This window comes from Macaca mulatta, chromosome 14 (assembly GCF_049350105.2).
Source record: "Macaca mulatta isolate MMU2019108-1 chromosome 14, T2T-MMU8v2.0, whole genome shotgun sequence".
NCBI classification, from domain to species: Eukaryota; Metazoa; Chordata; class Mammalia; order Primates; family Cercopithecidae; genus Macaca; species Macaca mulatta.
Genome location: NC_133419.1, coordinates 94,750,837 through 94,772,395, shown reverse-complemented (window position 1 = coordinate 94,772,395; position 21,559 = coordinate 94,750,837).

Here is a 21,559-nt window from a genome sequence, read left to right as displayed (position 1 = left end):
GAAGTAAAGTGGTTGGTTTGGGAGAGATTGAGAGATCTTACAGAAGCAGAACTGGCAAGGGTGATGACCGACTGGAAAGCAAGATAAAGAAGGAGTTGGCTGGAGATGTTACTAATACAGGTAACCCAGAAAGAGTAGAAGTCTAGGAGAAGCAAATAAATTCAGTTTTAAAACACACACACACACACACACACACACACACACACACACACACACACACAATCAAGGGTACATAACAATGCAGTTGGACAGTGCCCTCCCTGGTTCCCACAGAGAATGTCCAAAGTTCCAAAGTTCAGGGGTCTCAACAGACTGCAGGGAGGAAGGAACTTGCCAGGTCTAGAAAGCCCAGAAGTGAGGGCTTTCTGCCTTTCACACAATTTTAGGACCAGGCTAAGAGTCATATAAGATCCCATCACTGGTCCTAATGTCTGGATGTTGGGTTCATAATATCTTGCAACACCACAGTTAAACATCACACAAATGCAAAGCTGGCTTGCCACACTGCGCATGTTTTGCTGACAGAGACTATTTATATCTACCTTTATATATATATCATATAGTTAAGTGTTCAATAAATGTCTCCTGAATAAATAAATGGAATCTATAAGTGAAGATAATAATACCAACTTCATAAGGTTGTATAAGTTTAATGTGATAACTAGGTAAAGTCAGGCCACTACACACACACACACACACACACACACATATACACACACACACACACAATTCTAGTGGCATTTACTAGACATTTAGGTAACCTAAATGTTTAGCCTTACCCAAAGAAAATTAAATATTGTTTCATATTCATTCAATCATGCAATAAGTGTTTCTGAGTGCACATTACGTACAGTACATGTCAAACAAATACACATCAAAGAGATTTACAATCTAATGACTAAATGCTATGAATAAGAAGAAATAGCAGGAGGGAATTAAGATCGACAGATGGTGATAACTTTATATGTCAGAGAAGGCTTCTCTAAGGAAAATATTTGAAGAGATACTTAAATGAATTGAGGTGTTGTACAGACAGACCTCTGAGGGAAGACAGTTCTCAGCTGAGAGAAGAGCAAATACAAAGTCCCTAAAAGAGCTCTGGTTCATGTTTTCCTATTTTTGGCACGTCTAGTAGTTTTCATCTGGAAACTGGATTGTTGAGTGTTGAATTTTGCTCTATAAAAAGAGTTTCATTATTTTCCCAGCAGGTAGGCAAGTCTCTTGAAGTTCAGCCTGATCCTTTTGAGTCCTATTGTTAAGTTTTGTTAGGGGGGTCAAAAGGAACCTATGCTCTAGGGCTGGGATAACCCCACAACTAAGGCATTGTCCTTTTGAAGTCTTCACTGAATGCACCAGGAATTCAGTGGTACTTACCCCTTTCTGATTAGAACATAAATGTCTTCTAGCCCTATGTAAGCTCTGGAAATTATTGAAATTCTAGGACTCCAATCATTCTTTGCCTGGCCTCTTGGAATTATACTCTGTGAGGGCATAGTTTGGTATTCAGCAACAGACTCGAGGAGACCACTATGCAATTTCTTTCTCTGTGTGGCTTAATTATCCTCCTCATTAGTCTGCCTTGAAAATTGTAGCTGCTTCAGCCTCTTCAAACTTCAATCTCTCCTCAGCTCAGCAAGACTGCTTGAATTCTCCCTTCCCACACTATAGTTCAGAAAGTGCTTCCAGTCAGCAATCTGGGGTAACCACAGGGTTCACCATGTTTGTTTCTACTTCTCTGATTTACAGTTTTAAAAGCCCATTCTGACTGTTCTGTGGAGAATAGAATGAAGGATACCAAGAGTGGAAACACAAGACCAGTTAGGACACTACTAAAGTAATCCAAGTAAGGTAGGGTGGAGCAGTGGAGGAGGTGAGAAGACGTTAGGTTCTGGATATACTCTGAAGGTAGAACCCATAGGGTTTACAGGTGATTTAGATGTGAGAGGTGAAGGTCAAGGATGATTCCAAGGCTTTTTGACATGAGCATCTAGATGAATTGTGGCACCATTTACAGAGATGGAGGATTGTCGAGGAGAAGCAGGCTTAAGGATTGGGAGAGTGATGAAAAGTTGGGTTTCGGGAATATCAAGTCTGAGATCCTACTGCATCGCAGAGAAATGATACATAGGCAGTTGATAATGTGTGTCTGGAAAGCATGGGAAAGGTTGGGATTAGAAATGTAAATCTGGATTATAGAATAAATTTAAAGTCAGAACTAGATGAGGTCACCTGGTGAGTGACTGTAAATAGATAGAAAATGTTCAAGGCCTAAGGCTTGGGTGACTTCAACATTTAGAAGGTGTATTAGTCCATTTTCACGCTGTTGATAAAGACATACCCGAGACTGGGCAATTTACGAAAGAAAGAGGTTTAATAGACTCACAGTTCCACATGGCTGGGGAGGCCTCACAATTATGGTGGAAGATGAAAGGCACGTCTGACATGGCAGCAGAGAAAAGAAAAGAACTTGTACAGGGAAACTCCTGTTTATAAAACCATCTTTATAGACATATTTGCTATCATGAGAATAGCATGAGAAAGACCCACCCCCATGATTCAGTTACCTCCCACTGGGTCCCTTCCACAACATGTGGGAATTGTGGGAGCTACAATTCAAGATGAGATTTGGGTGAGGATACAGCCAAACCATATCAGAAGGCAAGAAACCAAGCAAAACAAATTTATATATTCTCCACAGAGTCATAACATCATTTCTCAGCAGCATCTAAGACGTGAGATTTCTGGGAAAAAATACAAGATACATGTCACAATCCAGCCCTGAAGAGCCACATCTTATGCTTAGTAAACCCGGAAAGTACAACCACCAATGTCGCCTGAAGATAAGATTGTGTCTGAGATCTGATTTGAAAACAACCCAAGCAGAGCCAGAGTGAATTTATAACTAAAGTACAGTGTGTGGTGGTGACAAATGCACAGAAACAAGCATCAAGGGACATGAGTTCTAGTCCAGAAAATGGCTTTAACTAACTGTGTGAACTCAAGCAAACACTGACCTCCCTGAACTTTGGTTTCTTCCCTTGCAAAATGAAGAGATTGAATAAAGTGGTCTTTGAAGTTTCTTCCAGTTTTTTATCCTAAAAACTGTGGAGAAGCCATTTGAAAGATTAGAAAAGAGATATTTTCTAATTCTAGCCTCCACTGAAAGATCTTCCCCCTAATTTACCTTTGAGATCTCTCTAAATATTCTGGAACAAGCAGTGCGTCTTCAAGTATCTATCTGCTCTGTGCAACCTGTGCCTTCCTTCCAGAAATGTGGATACCTAGAGAGGAGCCACCAACTCCTAAAAAGGGAGCAACTTATTATTAGAGCTCTCAGGATTTTCTAAGACTCAGGGTATCAGTCAGAGTGCAATCACCTATGCCACACCAACTACCACATCAGGGTTTTTTAAATAGATGTTATCTTTAATACACATTTACATTCACAGCAAAATTAAGCTATATGCCCCCTGCCCCTATACATACACAGCTTCACCCATTATTAACTTCCCTTGCCAGAGTGCCACATTTGTTACAATTAATGACAAATCATTATCACCCAAAGCCCATAGTTTGCATTAGGGTTCACTCTTGGTGTTGTACATTCTATGAATTTAAACAAATGCATTAGGACATGTATTCATTATAGTACCATACAGAATAGCTTCATTGCCCTAAAAGTCCCCTGTGCTCCACCTATTAAACCCCTTGCAACCACTGATTGTTTTAATCTTTCCATAGTTTTGTCTTTTCTAGAATGTTATACAATTAGAATCATACAGTATGTATGTAGACTTTTCAAATTGGCTTCTTTCATTTATTAATGTGCCTTTACATTTCCTGCATGTCTTTTCGTGGCTTGATAGCTCATTCCTTTTTAGCAATGAATAATATTCCACCATCAGGATATATCACAGTTTATTTATCCATTAACACTGAAAAACATCTTGGTTTCTTCCAAGGTTGGGCAATTATGAACAGAGCTATGATAAACATTCATGTGCAGGTTTTTATTTGGACATAAGTTTTTAACTCTTTGTGTAAATCCCAAGGAGTATAATTGCTGGATTCTTTGGCAGGAATATGTTTAGTTTTGTAAGAAACTGCCAAACTGTCTTCCAAATTGACTGTAGCATTTTGCATTCCCATCAGCAATGAATGAGAATTCCTATTTCTCCACGTACTTGCCTGCATCTGGTGTTGTAAGTATTCTGGATTTTGGACACCCAAATAGGTGTATAGTGGTATCTCATTGTTTTTTAATTTGTATTTCTCTGATGAGATAATGTGGAGCATCTTTTCATATGCTATTGCATCTTCATATTGCATATGAAGATCTATACATCTTCTTTGATGAGGTATATGTTACAATCTTTGGCCCATTTTTTTTTTTTTTTTTTTTTTTTTTTTTTTTGAGGCGGAGTCTCGCTCTGTCGCCCAGGCCGGAGTGCAGTGGCGCGATCTCACCTCACTGCAAGCTCCGCCTCCCGGGTTCCCGCCATTCTCCTGCCTCAGCCTCCCGCGTAGCTGGGACTACAGGCGCCGCCACCACGCCCGGCTAATTTTTTGTATTTTTAGTAGAGACGGGGTTTCACTGTGTTAGCCAGGATGGTCTCGATCTCCTGACCTCGTGATCCACCCGTCTCGGCCTCCCAAAGTGCTGGGATTACAGGCTTGAGCCACCGCGCCCGGCCCTTTGGCCCATTTTTTAATTGGTTGTTTGTTTTCTTATTATTGAGCTTTAAGAATTCCTTGTATATTTTAAATAACGGTACTTTATCAGATATATCTTTTGTAAATATTTTTCCTACCCTGTAGCTTGTCTTCTCATCCTTCTGTCATTGTCTTTGACAGAGCAGAAGTTTCTTAATTTTAATGAAGTCTAGCTGATCAATTCTTTCTTTCAAGGATCATGCCTTTGGTGTTTTATCTAATAGTCATTGCTATAACCAATATCATCTATATTTTCTCCTACGCCATTTTCTGTGCATTTTATGGTTTTGCATTTTATATTTAGGTCTGTGATCCGTTTTTAGTTAATTTCCATAAAGGGTATAAGATCTCTGTCTAGATGTACTTTTTTGCATGTGGATGTTGTTCCAGTCCCATTTGTTGAATGGGCTATCTTTGCTCCATTTTATTGCCTTTGATCCTTTGTCAGAGAGTTATAGTTTACTGTATTTATGTGGATCTATTTCTGGGCTCTCTATTTTGTTCCACTGAACTATTTGTCTATTCTTTTGACAGTTTCACACTGTCTTGACCACTATAGCTTTATAGTAAGTCTTAAGGCCAGGTATTGTCAATCTTCCAACTTTGTTTTTCTCCTTCAGTATTGAGTTGGCTATTCTGGGTTTTTTGCATCTACATATAAACTTTAGAATCGGTTTGTCAATATCCACAAAATCTGGTATTTTCATTAGGATTTCATCAATAGATGCAATAGAATTGCATCATGATTGAACCTATAATAGCTAAAGTTGGTGCTGAAAGAAATCATAGATGACACAAACAAATGGAAACACACTCCAGGCTCATGGATTGGCAGAATCAATATTGTAAAAATGACCTAATTGCCCAAAGCAATCTACAGATTCAATGCAATTCACATCAAAATACCAACATCATTTTTCACAGAATTGGAAAAAATCCTAAAATTAATACAAAACAAAAAAGAACCTGAATAGACAAAGCAATCCTAAGCAAAAAGAACAAGTCTGGAGACATCACATTACTGGACCTCAAGTTATGCCACAAGGCTATAGTTACCAAAAAAACATGGTACTGGTATAAAAGTAGGCACATAGACCAATGGAATAGAATAGAAAACAGAGAAATAAAGCCAGATACTTACAACCAACTGATCTTCAACAAAGCATACAAAAACTTAAATTGGGGAAAGGATATTCTACTTAACAAATGGTTCTGGGAAAACTAGCTAGCCACATGCAGAAGAATGAAACTGGATCCCTATCTCTCACCTTATACAACAATCAAACCAAGGTGGATCAAAGACTTAAATCTGAGGCTTGAATCCATAAAAAATTCTAGGAGAATACCTTGGGAAAACATTTATGGACATTGGCCTAGGCAAATAATTCATGACTAGGACCCCAAAAGCAAACGCAACTAAAACAAAAATAAATAAATGAGACCTAATAAAACTAAAAAGCTTCTGCACAGCAAAAGAAATAATCATCAGAGTAAACAAACAACCCACAGAATAGGAGAAAACATTTGCAAACTATGCATGTGACAAAAGACTATTATCCAGAATCTACAAGGAACTCAAACAAATCAGCAAGAAAGAAATAATAATAATCTCATCAAAAAGCAAGCAAGTGACATGAATACACATTTCTCAAAAGAATATGTACAAATGGCCCACAAACATATGAAAAAATGCTCAACATCACTAATCATCAGGAAAATGCAAACTAAAATCATAATGAGATACCACCTTACTTCTGCAAGAATGGCCGTTATTAAAAGGTCAAAGAACAATAGATGTTGAAATGAATGTGGTAAGAGGGGAATGTTTATATACTGCTGGTGGGAATGTAAATTAGTACAACCTCTATTTTAAAAAAAAGAAAAACCAGTATGGAGATTGTAGATTCCTTAAAGAACTAAAAGTGGACCTATCATTTGATCTAGCAATCTTACTACTGGGTATCTACCCAAAGGAAAAGAAGTCACTATATGAAAAAGACACATGCACATGTACATTTATTGCAGCCCAATTCACAATTACAAATATATGAAACCATCCTAAGTACCCATTGACCACTGAGTGGATAAAGAAAATGTGGTATATATACAACATGGAATACTACTCAGCCATAAAAAGCAATAAAATAATGTCTTTTGCAGCAACTTGGATAGAGCTGGGGGCCATAATTCTAAGCAAACTAATTCAGGAATGAAAAACCAAATACCATATATTCTCACTTATAAGTGGGAGCTAAGCTATGAGTATGCAGAGGCATACAGAGTGATATAATAAACTTTGGAGACTCAGAAGGGGGAGAGCAGTAGGGGGATATAAAATAAAAAACTACATATTGGGAACAACATACACTTTGCTGATGGGTGTACTAAAGTCTCAGAATTCACTGCTATATAATTCATCCATGTAAAAAAAAACCACTTGTATCCCAAAAGCTATTTTTAAAAAATTTAAAGAAGAAAATGAAAAAATAATCATAATAGATCAAGTTGGAAAGAATTGACATCTTGTCAAAATTGGGTCTTCCCATCCATGGACATGGAATATCTCTCCATTTATTTAGTTCTTCTTTGATATCTTTCATCATAATTTTGTAGTTGTCCTCATATAGATCTTATTCATAATTTGTTAGATTTATGCCTAAGTATTTCATTTGTGTGTGTGCTAATTTAAAGGCATTGTGTTTTTAATTTCAAATTTTGCTTTTTCATTGCCAGTATATATGAAAGCAATTGACTTTGCATATTAATCATGTATCCTGCAGCCTTGCTATATGTAGGAAACCAATTGACTCTTATATGTTAACCTTGTATTCTGCAGCCATGCTATAATAATTTACTAGTTTCAGAAGTTGTTTTTTGTTTTTGGTTTTTTTGTCAGTTCTTTATGATTACTTACACAAAGGATTGTATCATTTGCACACAAAGTTAGTTTTATTTCTTCCATCTTAATCAGTGTAACTTTTATTTTCTTTTCTTGTCTTACTGCATTAGCTAGGACTTCCAGTATGATGTTGAAAAAGAGTAGTGAGCGGGGATATCCTTGCCTGCTCCTGAACTTAGTGGGAAAGTTTTTAGTAGGTTGTTACCATTAAGGATGATATTAGCTGTAGGGTTTTTCTTAGATATTATTTATCAAGTTGTGTAAGTTCGCCTCAATTGCTAGTTTACTGAGAATTCTTATTATAAATGAATGTTGGATTTTGTCCAGTACTTCTTCTGCATCTATTGATATGATCATGCAATTCTTCTTCTTTAGCCTGTTGATATGATAAATTATATCAATCAATTTTTATATTTTGAACCAGCCTTGCATAACTAGGATAAATCCCATTTGGTGGTGGTATATAATTATTTTTATATATTGATGAATTTGATTTGCTAATATTTTATTGAGGATTTTTGCATCCAGACTTATGAGAGATATTGGTCTGTAGTTTTCTTTTCTTGTAATGTCCTTGACTGTTTTCATATTATAGAAATGCTAGCCTCATAGAATGAGTGAGGAAGTATTTTCTCTTTTTCTATCTTCTGAAAGAGGTGAAAGACAATTGGCATAATTTCTTCCTTACATTTTTGGTAGAATTCACCAGTGAACCCACCTGGGCCTGCTGCTTTCTGTTTGAGAAGGTTATTAATTATGGATTCAATTTTTTAATAGATACAGACCAATTTGAATTGTTTGTTTCTTCTTTTATGAGTTTTGGCAGATTGTGTCTTTCAAGGAATTGGTCCATTTCATCTAGGTTATCAAATTTGTGGCCATAGAGCTGTTGATAGGATTCACTGATTATTCTTTTTTTATATTTTTGAGACAGAGTCTCCCTCTATCACTCAGGGTGGAGTGCAATGGTGCAATATCGGCTCACTGCAACCTCCATCTCCTGAGTGCAAGTGATTCTCGTGCCTCAGCCTCCCAAGTAGCTGGGATTACAGGTGTGTGCCACCATGCCCAGCTAATTTTGGTATTTTTGGCAGAGATGGAGTTTCACCATGTCAGCCAGGCTGGTTTCAAACTCCTGGCTTCAAGTGATCTGCCTGTCTCAGCCTCCCAAAGTGCTAGGATTACAGGTGTGAGCCACAGTGCCCAGCCTGATTATTCTTTTAACTATCATGGGATCTGTATTAATTTTCTCTCTTTCTTTTCTGTTGTTAGTAATTAGTGTCTCTCTCGCTCTCTCACTCACCTCTCTCTTATTCATTCTAGCTAGAGGCTTATCAATTTTATTGATGTTTTCAAAGAACCAGCTTTTGGTTTCATTGATTTTGTTTATTGCTTTTCTGTTTTTAATTTTTGGATTTAATTTGCTCTTGTTTTTCTCTTTTCCTATGGTGGAAGCTTAAATGATTGATTTTAGATCTTTCTTATTTTCTAATATATATATTCAATGCTATAAATTTTCCTCTAAGAACTGCTTTCACTGCTTCTTACAAATTTTGATAAGTTGAATTTTCATTTTCATTTAGTTCAAAATGTTTTTAAATTTGTCTTGAGATTTTTTTCCTCTGGCCCATATGCTATTTTAAAAGTGTGTTGTTTAATCTCCAAGTATTTTGAGATTTTTCCAGCTATCTTTCTTTTATTGATTCCTGGTTTAATTCCATTGTGTTCTGAGACCAAAATTGTACAACTGCTATACTTTTACATTTGTTAAGGTGTGTTTTATGGCCCAGAAGGTGGTCTATCTTGGTGAATATTACACGTGAACTTGAAAAGAATGTGTATTCTGCTGTTGTTGGATGAAGTACTCTGAAGATTTTATTTATATCCAGTTGCTTGATCATGTCGTTGAGGTCAGCTATGTATTTACTGATTTTCTGCCCACTGAATCTGTTCATTTCTAATAGAGGAATGTCAAAGTCTTCAATTATAATAGTGGAATTATGTTTCTCCTTGCAAGTCTTTCAGTTTTGTTTCATGTATGTTGACATTCTGTTGTTAGGTGCATACATTTTAAAGACTGTTAAATTGTCTTGGAGAATTGATTCCTTTATCATTATGCAGTGCCCCTCTTTTATTTTAATAACTTTCCTGCTCTGAAGTCTGCTCTGTCTGAAATTAACATATTTACTCCTACTTACTTTTGATTAGTGTTAGCATGATTTTTTTTTTAAATTTATTTATTATTATTATACTTTAAGTTGTAGGGTACATGTGCATAACGTGCAGGTTTGTTACATATGTATACTTGTGCCATGTTGCTGTGCTGCACCCATCAACTCGTCATTTACATCAGGTATAACTCCCAATGCAATCCCTCCTCCCTCCCCCCTCCCCATGATAGGCCCCGGTGTGTGATGTTCCCCTTCCTGAGTCCGAGTGATCTCATTGTTCAGTTCCCACCTATGAGTGAGAACATGCGGTGTTTGGTTTTCTGTTCTTGTGATAGTTTGCTAAGAATGATGGATTCCAGCTGCATCCAAGTCCCTACAAAGGACTCAAACTCATCCTTTTTGATGGCTGCATAGTATTCCATGGTGTATATGTACCACATTTTCTTAATCCAATCTGTCACTGATGGACATTTGGGTTGATTCCAAGTCTTTGCTATTGTGAATAGTGCTGCAATAAACATACATGTGCATGTGTCTTTACAGCAGCATAATTTATAATCCTTTGGGTATATACCCAGTAATGGGATGGCTGGGTCATATGGTCCATCTAGTTCTAGATCCTTGAGGAATCGCCATACTGTTTTCCATAATGGTTGAACTAGTTTACAATCCCACCAACAGTGTAAAAGTGTTCCTATTTCTCCACATCCTCTCCAGCACCTGTTGTTTCCTGACTTTTTAATGATTGCCATTCTAACTGGTGTGAGATGGTATCTCATTGTGGTTTTGATTTGCATTTCTCTGATGGCCAGTGATGATGAGCATTTTTTCATGTGTCTGTTGGCTGTATGAATGTCTTCTTTTGAGGAATGTCTGTTCATATCCTTTGCCCACTTTTTGATGGGGTTGTTTGTTTTTTTCTTGTAAATTTGTTTGAGTTCTTTGTAGGTTCTGGATATTAGCCCTTTGTCAGATGAGTAGATTGCAAAAATTTTCTCCCATTCTGTAGGTTGCCTGTTCACTCTGATGGTAGTTTCTTTTGCTGTGCAGAAGCTCTTTAGTTTAATGAGATCCCATTTGTCAATTTTGGCTTTTGCTGCCATTGCTTTTGGTGTTTTAGACATGAAGTCTTTGCCCATGCCTATGTCCTGAATGGTACTACCTAGGTTTTCCTCTAGGATTTTTATGGTATTAGGTCTAACATTTAAGTCTCTAATCCATCTTGAATTAATTTTCGTATAAGGAGTAAGGAAAGGATCCAGTTTCAGCTTTCTACTTATGGCTAGCCAATTTTCCCAGCACCATTTATTAAATAGGGAATCCTTTCCCCATTTCTTGTTTTTGTCAGGTTTGTCAAAGATCAGATGGCTATAGATGTGTGGTATTATTTCTGAGGACTCTGTTCTGTTCCATTGGTCTATATCTCTGTTTTGGTACCAGTACCATGCTGTTTTGGTTACTGTAGCCTTGTAGTATAGTTTGAAGTCAGGTAGCGTGATGCCTCCAGCTTTGTTCTTTTGACTTAGGATTGTCTTGGAGATGCGGGCTCTTTTTTGGTTCCATATGAACTTTAAAGCAGTTTTTTCCAATTCTGTGAAGAAACTCATTGGTAGCTTGATGGGGATGGCATTGAATCTATAAATTACCTTGGGCAGTATGGCCATTTTCACGATATTGATTCTTCCTATCCATGAGCATGGTATGTTCTTCCATTTGTTTATGTCCTCTTTTATTTCACTGAGCAGTGGTTTGTAGTTCTCCTTGAAGAGGTCCTTTACATCCCTTGTAAGTTGGATTCCTAGGTATTTGATTCTCTTTGAAGCAATTGTGAATGGAAGTTCATTCCTGATTTGGCTCTCTGTTTGTCTGTTACTGGTGTATAAGAATGCTTGTGATTTTTGCACATTAATTTTGTATCCTGAGACTTTGCTGAAGTTGCTTATCAGCTTAAGGAGATTTGGGGCTGAGACAATGGGGTTTTCTAAATATACAATCATGTCATCTGCAAACAGGGACAATTTGACTTCTTCTTTTCCTAACTGAATACCCTTGATTTCTTTCTCTTGCCTGATTGCCCTACCAGAACTTCCAACACTATGTTGAATAGGAGTGGTGAGAGAGGGCATCCCTGTCTTGTGCCAGTTTTCAAAGGGAATGTTTCCAGTTTTTGCCCATTCAGTATGATATTGGCTGTGGGTTTGTCATAAATAGCTCTTATTATTTTGAGGTACGTTCCGTCAATACCGAATTTATTGAGCGTTTTTAGCATGAAGGGCTGTTGAATTTTGTCAAAAGCCTTTTCTGCATCAATTGAGATAATCATGTGGTTCTTGTCTTTGGTTCTGTTTATATGCTGGATTATGTTTATTGATTTGCGAATGTTGAACCAGCCTTGCATCCCAGGGATGAAGCCCACTTGATCATGGTGGATAAGCTTTTTGATGTGTTGCTGAATCCGGTTTGCCAGTATTTTATTGAGGATTTTTGCATCGATGTTCATCAGGGATATTGGTCTAAAATTCTCTTTTTTTGTTGTGTCTCTGCCAGGCTTTGGTATCAGGATGATGTTGGCCTCATAAAATGAGTTAGGGAGGATTCCCTCTTTTTCTATTGATTGGAATAGTTTCAGAAGGAATGGTACCAACTCCTCCTTGTACCTCTGGTAGAATTCAGCTGTGAATCCATCTAGTCCTGGACTTTTTTTGGTTGGTAGGCTATTAATTGTTGCCTCAATTTCAGAGCCTGCTATTGGTCTATTCAGGGATTCAACTTCTTCCTGGTTTAGTCTTGGAAGAGTGTAAGTGTCCAGGAAATTATCCATTTCTTCTAGATTTTCCAGTTTATTTGCGTAGAGGTGTTTATAGTATTCTCTGATGGTAGTTTGTATTTCTGTGGGGTCGGTGGTGATATCCCCTTTATCATTTTTTATTGCGTCGATTTGATTCTTCTCTCTTTTCTTCTTTATTAGTCTTGCTAGTGGTCTGTCAATTTTGTTGATCTTTTCAAAAAACCAACTCCTGGATTCATTGATTTTTTGGAGGGATTTTTGTGTCTCTATCTCCTTCAGTTCTGCTCTGATCTTAGTTATTTCTTGCCTTCTGCTAGCTTTCGAATGTGTTTGCTCTTGCTTCTCTAGTTCTTTTAATTGCGATGTTAGAGTGTCAATTTTAGATCTTTCCTGCTTTCTCTTGTGGGCATTTAGTGCTATAAATTTCCCTCTACACACTGCTTTAAATGTGTCCCAGAGATTCTGGTATGTTGTATCTTTGTTCTCATTGGTTTCAAAGAACATCTTTATTTCTGCCTTCATTTCATTATGTACCCAGTAGTCATTCAGGAGCAGGTTGTTCAGTTTCCATGTAGTTGAGCGGTTTTGATTGAGTTTCTTAGTCCTGAGTTCTAGTTTGATTGCACTGTGGTCTGAGAGACAGTTTGTTATAATTTCTGTTCTTGTACATTTGCTGAGGAGTGCTTTACTTCCAATTACGTGGTCGATTTTGGAGTAAGTACGATGTGGTGCTGAGAAGAATGTATATTCTGTTGATTTGGGGTGGAGAGTTCTATAGATGTCTATTAGGTCTGCTTGCTGCAGAGATGAGTTCAATTCCTGGATATCCTTGTTAACTTTCTGTCTCGTTGATCTGTCTAATGTTGACAGTGGAGTGTTGAAGTCTCCCATTATTATTGTATGGGAGTCTAAGTCTCTTTGTAAGTCTCTAAGGACTTGCTTTATGAATCTGGGTGCTCCTGTATTGGGTGCATATATATTTAGGATAGTTAGCTCTTCCTGTTGAATTGATCCCTTTACCATTATGTAATGGCCTTGTCTCTTTTGATCTTTGATGGTTTAAAGTCTGTTTTATCAGAGACTAGTATTGCAACCCCTGCTTTTTTTTTGTTCTCCATTTGCTTGGTAAATCTTCCTCCATCCCTTTATTTTGAGCCTATGTATGTCTCTGCGTGTGAGATGGGTCTCCTGAATACAGCAGACTGATGGGTCTTGACTCTTTATCCAGTTTGCCAGTCTGTGTCTTTTAATTGGAGCATTTAGTCCATTTACATTTAAGGTTAATATTGTTATGTGTGAACTTGATCCTGCCATTATGATATTAACTGGTTATTTTGCTCGTTAGTTGATGCAGTTTCTTCCTAGCCTCGATGGTCTTTACATTTTGGCATGTTTTTTACAATGGCTGGTACCGGTTGTTCCTTTCCATGTTGAGTGCTTCCTTCAGGGTCTCTTGTAAGGCAGGCCTAGTGGTGACAAAATCTCTAAGCATTTGCTTATCTGTAAAGGATTTTATTTCTCCTTCACTTATGAAACTTAGTTTGGCTGGATATGAAATTCTGGGTTTAAAATTCTTTTCTTTAAGAATGTTGAATATTGGCCCCCACTCTCTTCTGGCTTGGAGAGTTTCTGCTGAGAGATCTGCTGTTAGTCTGATGGGCTTCCCTTTGTGTGTAACCCGACCTTTCTCTCTGGCTGCCCTTAAGATTTTTTCCTTCATTTCAACTTTGGTGAATCTGGCAATTATGTGTCTTGGAGTTGCTCTTCTCGAGGAGTATCTTTGTGGCATTCTCTGTATTTCCTGGATTTGAATGTTGGCCTGGCCTACTAGGTTGGGGAAGTTCTCCTGGATGATATCCTGAAGAGTGTTTTCCAACTTGGTTCCATTTTCCCCCTCACTTTCAGGCACCCCAATCAGACGTAGATTTGGTCTTTTTACATAATCCCATACTTCTTGCAGGCTTTGTTCATTTCTTTTTCTTCTTTTTTCTTTTGGTTTCTCTTCTTGCTTCATTTCATTCATTTGATCCTCAATCGCTGATACTCTTTCTTCCAGTTGATCGAGTCGGTTACTGAAGCTTGTGCATTTGTCATGTATTTCTCGTGTCATGGTTTTCATCTCTTTCATTTCGTTTAGGACCTTCTCTGCATTAATTACTCTAGCCATCAATTCTTCCACTTTTTTTTCAAGATTTTTAGTTTCTTTGCGCTGGGTACGTAATTCCTCCTTTAGCTCTGAGAAATTTGATGGACTGAAGCCTTCTTCTCTCATCTCGTCAAAGTCATTCTCCGTCCAGCTTTGATCCGTTGCTGGCGATGAGCTGTGCTCCTTTGCCGGGGGAGATGCACTCTTATTTTTTGAATTTCTAGCTTTTCTGCCCTGCTTTTTCCCCATCTTTGTGGTTTTATCTGCCTCTGGTCTTTGATGATGATGGTGACGTACTGATGGGGTTTTGGTGTAAGTGTCCTTCCTGTGTGATAGTTTTCCTTCTAACAGTCAGGACCCTCAGCTGCAGGTCTGTTGGAGATTGCTTGAGGTCCACTCCAGACCCTGTTTGCCTGGGTGTCAGCAGCAGATGCTGCAGAAGATAGAATATTGCTGAACAGCGACTGTACCTGTCTGATTCTTGCTTTGGAGGCTTCCTCTCAGGGGTGTACTCCACCCTGTGAGGTGTGGGGTGTCAGACTGCCCCTAGTGGGGGATGTCTCCCAGTTAGGCTACTCAGGGGTCAGGGACCCACTTGAGCAGGCAGTCTGTCCCTTCAGATCCACTGCTCTCTTCAAAGCTGTCAGACAGAGTCGTTTGCATCTGCAGAGGTTTCTGCTGCTTTTGTGGTTGTTTACTGTGCCCTGTCCCCAGAGGTGGAGTCTACAGAGACAGGCAGGTTTCCTTGAGCTGCTGTGAGCTCCACCCAGTTCGAGCTTCCCAGCAGCTTTGTTTACCTACTTAAGCCTCAGCAATGGCGGGTGCCCCTCCCCCAGCCTCGCTGCTGCCTTGCCGGTAGATCACAGACTGCTGTGCTAGCAATGAGGGAGGCTCCTTGGGTGTGGGACCCTCCCGGCCAGGTGTGGGATATGATCTCCTGGTGTGCCTGTTTGCTTAAAGCGCAGTATTGGGGTGGGAGTTACCTGATTTTCCAGGTGTTGTGTGTCTCAGTTCCCCTGGCTAGGAAAAGGGACTCCCTTCCCCCTTGCGCTTCCCAGGTGAGGCAATGCCTCGCCCTGCTTCAGCTCTCGCTGGTCGGGCTGCAGCAGCTGACCAGCACCGATCGTCCGGCACTCCCCAGTGAGATGAACCCAGTACCTCAGTTGAAAATGCAGAAATCACCGGTCTTCCGTGTCGCTCGCGCTGGGAGTTGGAGACTGGAGCTGCTCCTATTCGGCCATCTTCAAAAGGAAGATCAGCATGATCTTTTATGCTATATTTCTTTCATGCCATTTACTTTTAATCTATATGTTTCTTTTTATTTAAAGTGGGTTTGGGGTTTTTGGTATACAACACTACAGTCGAGTCTTGCTTTTTGATTCACTCTGAAAACCTCTGTCTTTAATTGGTGCATTTGGACCATTAACGTTCAAAGTGATTATTGATACCATTGAATTAATATCTATCATATTTATACTATTTTCCATGTTGTTGCCCTTGTTTCTTATTCTTATTTTTTCCTTTCATGCTTTTTCTGCCTTCAGTGGTTTTTTTGTTTTTTTTTAACCACAACTTTTTGTCCAAACCTTCAGTAGTTTTAGTTGGGTATTTTATTATTCCATTTTATGTCTTTTCGTAGTATATCAGTTATACTTTTTTTTTAGTGGTGGCCCTAGAGTTTACAATATACATTTTCAACTAATACAAGTCCCACTTTCAAATAACACAATACTATTTCATGGGTAATGTGAATATCTTATAATAACAAAGTAATCCTAATTCCTTCCTCCCGTTCTTAGTATTATTGCTGTCATTCATTTCATTTATACATAAGCCTTCATAAGAATCTACTTTCTCCATAGATGAGAGATAGGGGCCGCACACAGTGGCTCACTCCTGTAATCCCAGCACTTTGGGAGACCAAGGCAGGTAGATCACTTGAGGCCAGGAGTTCAAGACCAGCCTCGCCAATATGGTGAAATGTCATCTTTACCAAAAAATACAAAAATTAGATGGGTGTGGTGGTGCCTGCCTATAATCTCAGCTACTCAGGAGGCTGAGGCACGAGAATCACTTGAGCCTGGAAGGCACAGGTTGCAGCAAGCCGAGATTGCACCACTGCACTCCAGCCTGGGAGACAGAGGGAGACTCTGTCTCAAAAAGAGAAAGATAAGTAGGTATTTATAATTGAATATACTGTTGCTATTATTATTTTGAATGAACTATTATCTGTTAGAACCACTAAGAATAAGAAAAATAAAAGCTTTTACTTTAAATAGTTTTTTCTCTGATGTGACTCCTTTCTTTACATATATCTGAGTTTTTGACCCATATCGTTTTCCTTCCCTCTAATGAACTTCTTTAACATTTCTTATAAGACAAGTCTACTAGAAACAAGTACCCTCAATTTTTTTTGTCTGAAAAATTGTTTATTTCTTCTTCACCTTTGAAGTATAATTTTACAGAGTACAGAATTCTAGGTTGGCGGGGAGTTCTCTCTCAAAACTTTAAATATTTCACTTTACTCTCTTCTTGCTTGCATGGTTTCTGAGGGGAAGTTGTATGTAATTCTTATCTTTGTTCCTTTATAGGTCAGTTTTTTGTTTTGTTTTGGTTTGGTTTGGTTTGGTTTTATTTGCCTCTGGCTTCTTTCAGGGTTCTTTCTTTATCTTTGATTTTTTGTAGTTTGAATATGATATGCCTCGGCATCGATATGCAACAACATCGTTGTTGTTGTTGTTTAATTGTTTGAGGATTTTGTTTTCATTTTGTTTTGCACTTATTCTGCTCTGTGTTCGCTAAGCTTCCTAGATCTGTAGTTTGATGTCTGGCATTAATTTTGGAAAAATTCTCAATCATCATCGTTCCAAATATTTCTTTCTATTCCTTTCTCTATTTTCCTTCTGGTATTTTCATTACGTGTATGTCACACCTTTTGTAATTTTCCCACAGTTATTGGACATACTGGGACTTTCCTTTGTCTTCTTTCTCTTTGATTTTTAGTTTTAGTTTGATTTTAGTTTTAGATCTCTTTGATCTTAAAGTTCAGAGATTCTTTCCTTAGTTGTGTACAGCATACTAATAAGCCTATCAAAAACATTCTTCATTTCTGCTACAATGTTTTTCATCTCTAGCATTTCTCTTTAGTTCTGCCTTGAAATTTCCATCTCCCTGCTTACATTGCCCATCTGTTCTTGCATGGTGTTTACTTTATCCATTAGAACTTTTAGCAGATTAATCGTAGTTTTTAAATTCTGGTCTGATAATTCCAACATTTCTGCCATATCTGAGTCTGGTTTTGATGCTTGCTCTGTCTCTTCAAACTGTGTTATTTGCCTTGTAATTTATTCTTGGTAGGCAGACATGATGTTCCGAGTAAAAGGAACTGCTATAAATAGGCCTTTAGCAATGTGGTAGTAATGTATGGGGGAAAGCGAACCATGCTATAGTCCTGTGACTAGGTTCAGTCATTTAGTGAGCCTGTGCCTCTGGACTATGAACTTCACACATGCTTCTGAGTTCCTCTCTCCCCTTTATGTGGAACAGGATGGCTAGAGTGAACTGGAGTTGGATATTTCCCTTCTCCCATGTGAAAGGCCAGAAGCAGGTAGAGTTGGATGTTTCCCTTCCCCAAGGTCAGTAAGGCTCAGGAGGGAAAAAAAAAAAAAAAAAAAAACAGCAGGTAAATACTTTACCTGATTAAAAAGTTTCTCCTGAAGGCAGACCTTGTTAAGAAGAACAGAAGACTCTGGTATATTTCAAATGCTTCTTTTTTCCTGTCCCTGCTGGAAGCCAAAGGGGATTTTTCTCTCATATTCACTGAGAGAACCTGGTAGAGCTCCAAGAAGCAAAACTCAAAAAAGCATGGGGGACCCTGCTAACTTGGTCCCTGGAGCTTTTATCTATCAGGTTTGTCCGCACTAAGCCTCCAGCAATTGGTCAATTATTATTCAAGTTTTCCTACATTGGCAGTGGTTCCACAGAGGTTTCTGCTAGTGGGTTTCTGCTCCTATAAGATGTGATTGTGTGTATTTGTCTGTCTGTCTCTCCAGTTTGGAAAGCACAATTTTCCCAGTGAGCTCACTTCTCTTGTGGATCTAAGAAGAGTTAATTTTTTTTAGTTTGCTCAGCTATTTACTTGTTAGGATGGAGTGTGACTTCTAGGATTCTAACATGCCAAACCAGAAATCGTAAGTCTCCATGCCAGCTATTTTAACAGAGAGAATTTCACATAAAGAATGGTTAGTACATTCGGAGGAACTGAAACAGCAAAAAGAGAACACTGAGGTTTATCACAAAGGTAACAAGTGCTGGATGTGGTTCCCACCCCTAGGACTGGGGAAACAAAGAGGCTGCAATTATTGAGACCTAGAAGCTTAGAGGAGGGGTTTTGTGGGGCCTAGAACCCTTCTGAGGAAGAGGCACTGGCCACTGGAGCTGGTGGCCCAGGTTAGGCAGAGAACCACCTTGCTGTGAGGCTGATTCTGCAGTTGTTGGGGAAACCACTAATTGGATTCAGCTGACGCCACTGAAACACACTGGCCCTACCAAGGTGAAGAAGCATTGCTGGGGTATCTGAGAGGCACAAGAAGCCAATGAGAAGAGCCGTGTATCTTTCTCTTCCTCCAGCCTTCCTCTAGCACCCTCTACTGGCAGAGTCAAAGAGTGAGCAGTTGTTAAAGGAGAAGGGTGATTTGCAGCGTCCCAGCCCCAAAGCCCATGTATAGGAAGCTGAGAACCCAGCGCTTTGGGAGGCCAAGGCGGGCAGATCACGAGGTCAGGAGATCCAGACCATCCTGGCTAACACGGCGAAACCCCGTCTCTACTAAAAATACAAAAAAATTAGCCGGGCGTGGTGGCGGGCGTCTGTAGTCCAGTCCTTGGCAGGCTGAGGCAGGAGAATCGCTTGAACCCGGGAAGCGGAGGCAGTGAGCTGAGATTGCGCCACTGCACTCCAGCCTGGGCTGACAGAGCGAGACTCTGTCTCAAAAAAGAAAAAAGAAAGGAAAGCAAGAAAGCAAGCTGGGAACCAAGAATTTAATCATTGAAGCTGGGAACCAAGAGTTTAATAATTGACACACTCAATTATTTTGAAATTACTAGAGACAATACTGAGTTTATAATCTGTAATATAAAATGCAGCATTTTAAAAACTTCTCTATTGAGCAACCTAGAGCTTCCTTTGTTTACTCTTTATGGCATCCAAATTCTGTATCTATAGGTATCCTTTTTATGCCCAGTAAATAAATCCTCCCCACAATACCCAGTAGGTATATACTTAGCACATTCCATTACACACCCAATCATTCTGTCATTCAGTCAACCAATGTTCGAGTGCTTATTCTATGCCACGTGCTATTTTAGGCCCTGAATTCTTAGCTATGTTATTTGAGAGTGACCTGAAATGGAGTTTCATCTGAGCATGACAATAAAGGAAAGAGTATGGTCTTCAGAAATCTTAATTAAAATGCAGACATTACCTGGCATGTTGGTTAGCCCTCTAACTATCTCCCAGCACTTTTTATAAATCCCTTCCTCCATGTGGCCCCCTACCATTCACATTCATTATCCAACTGATCCCCAGAACAACTCATGTAGGAATAGTGAGATATCAATGTACTCATGTCACTAAGCAAAAAAGGCAAGACTCAGAGAGGTTGTCAGTCGATGCACAGTTTTGTGTGTAATTACACACAAGCAAGCACTCAAACCCGAATCTTCGGATTCAAAATCCAAGGCTCTACCCATCACACTGGGCTGACCTTTGTAAGAATTAGCTTATCAGAATGGCTAGTGCTATAGACCTTCTGGGAAAAATTCAGAAACTATTTCATACTCTCCCCACGGAGGCAGACAGATCACCTGTAGCTCCACATCATTACATCAAACCATCTTAGCCACCTCGCCTGAGGGAACACAGATAGCCCCTTTTCTGAAATGCTCCAAGGAGGAAATGCTGGAGCAGTCTGGCAGCTCAGTGGGCAAACTAAGGACAATGGAGAGATTCAGCACGTTCATGACTTTTTCACCAAGAAAACCGAGAACTGCCAGAAATGATGGCCTGGAACACATAGGGGTTTTTCTATCAACAGTGACATTTCTCGGCCAGTGGAAACAGAAAAACAAAAATTTTAATTGGTCTAACCTGAGGCAAATCTTGGGTGAGCAAGCACCATGACTTCTGAGAGATGCATACAAGCCTCTCGGCATTACCTCAGAGGTGCAGTAACCATTGCAGGACCTGGTTTCTTGAGAATAAAACTCTGGCCCAAATGCCTAGCTAAAATTCACTGGCCCTCCCACTATAGCAATCAATTCTGATTTTCTTAGAGTTGGACATTTTGTTGTTGCTCTACATTTGGTATTCATTACACTTTCACCAACACATACACTCATATCCTTAAGGCTAGGAGCTCCTATGCATTGACCCTTATACACTGTGACTGACATGCAAAAGAAGTAAAAGAAGAGTGCTTCATTCCTCTCCATTTCACCACCTCCATCCCCCACCACTCCCCATGTAAACATGCACGGCACCTCATAATTACATATCCAGTAGTTACAAGAAGGGATTGTCTGAATGAAGAACATCGGAGCCAATAAGGAAAACCAGATCAGAGCCCTCCTCACATTCATTAATGAAAACAGACATTTATAGAGCTCCATTATACAGAAGGTACACTGAATCAGGCAGTGAGGATACAAAGAGGTGTATTGCATGTCTGATGTGCACAAATTATTTAATTCCCCTCCGTCTCCAATAGGAGACAAACATATCAATGAGAACTAGTAAAACTCCTTAAGAAATAGAGCATAGCCTTTTATCTCAGGAATTTCAAAGA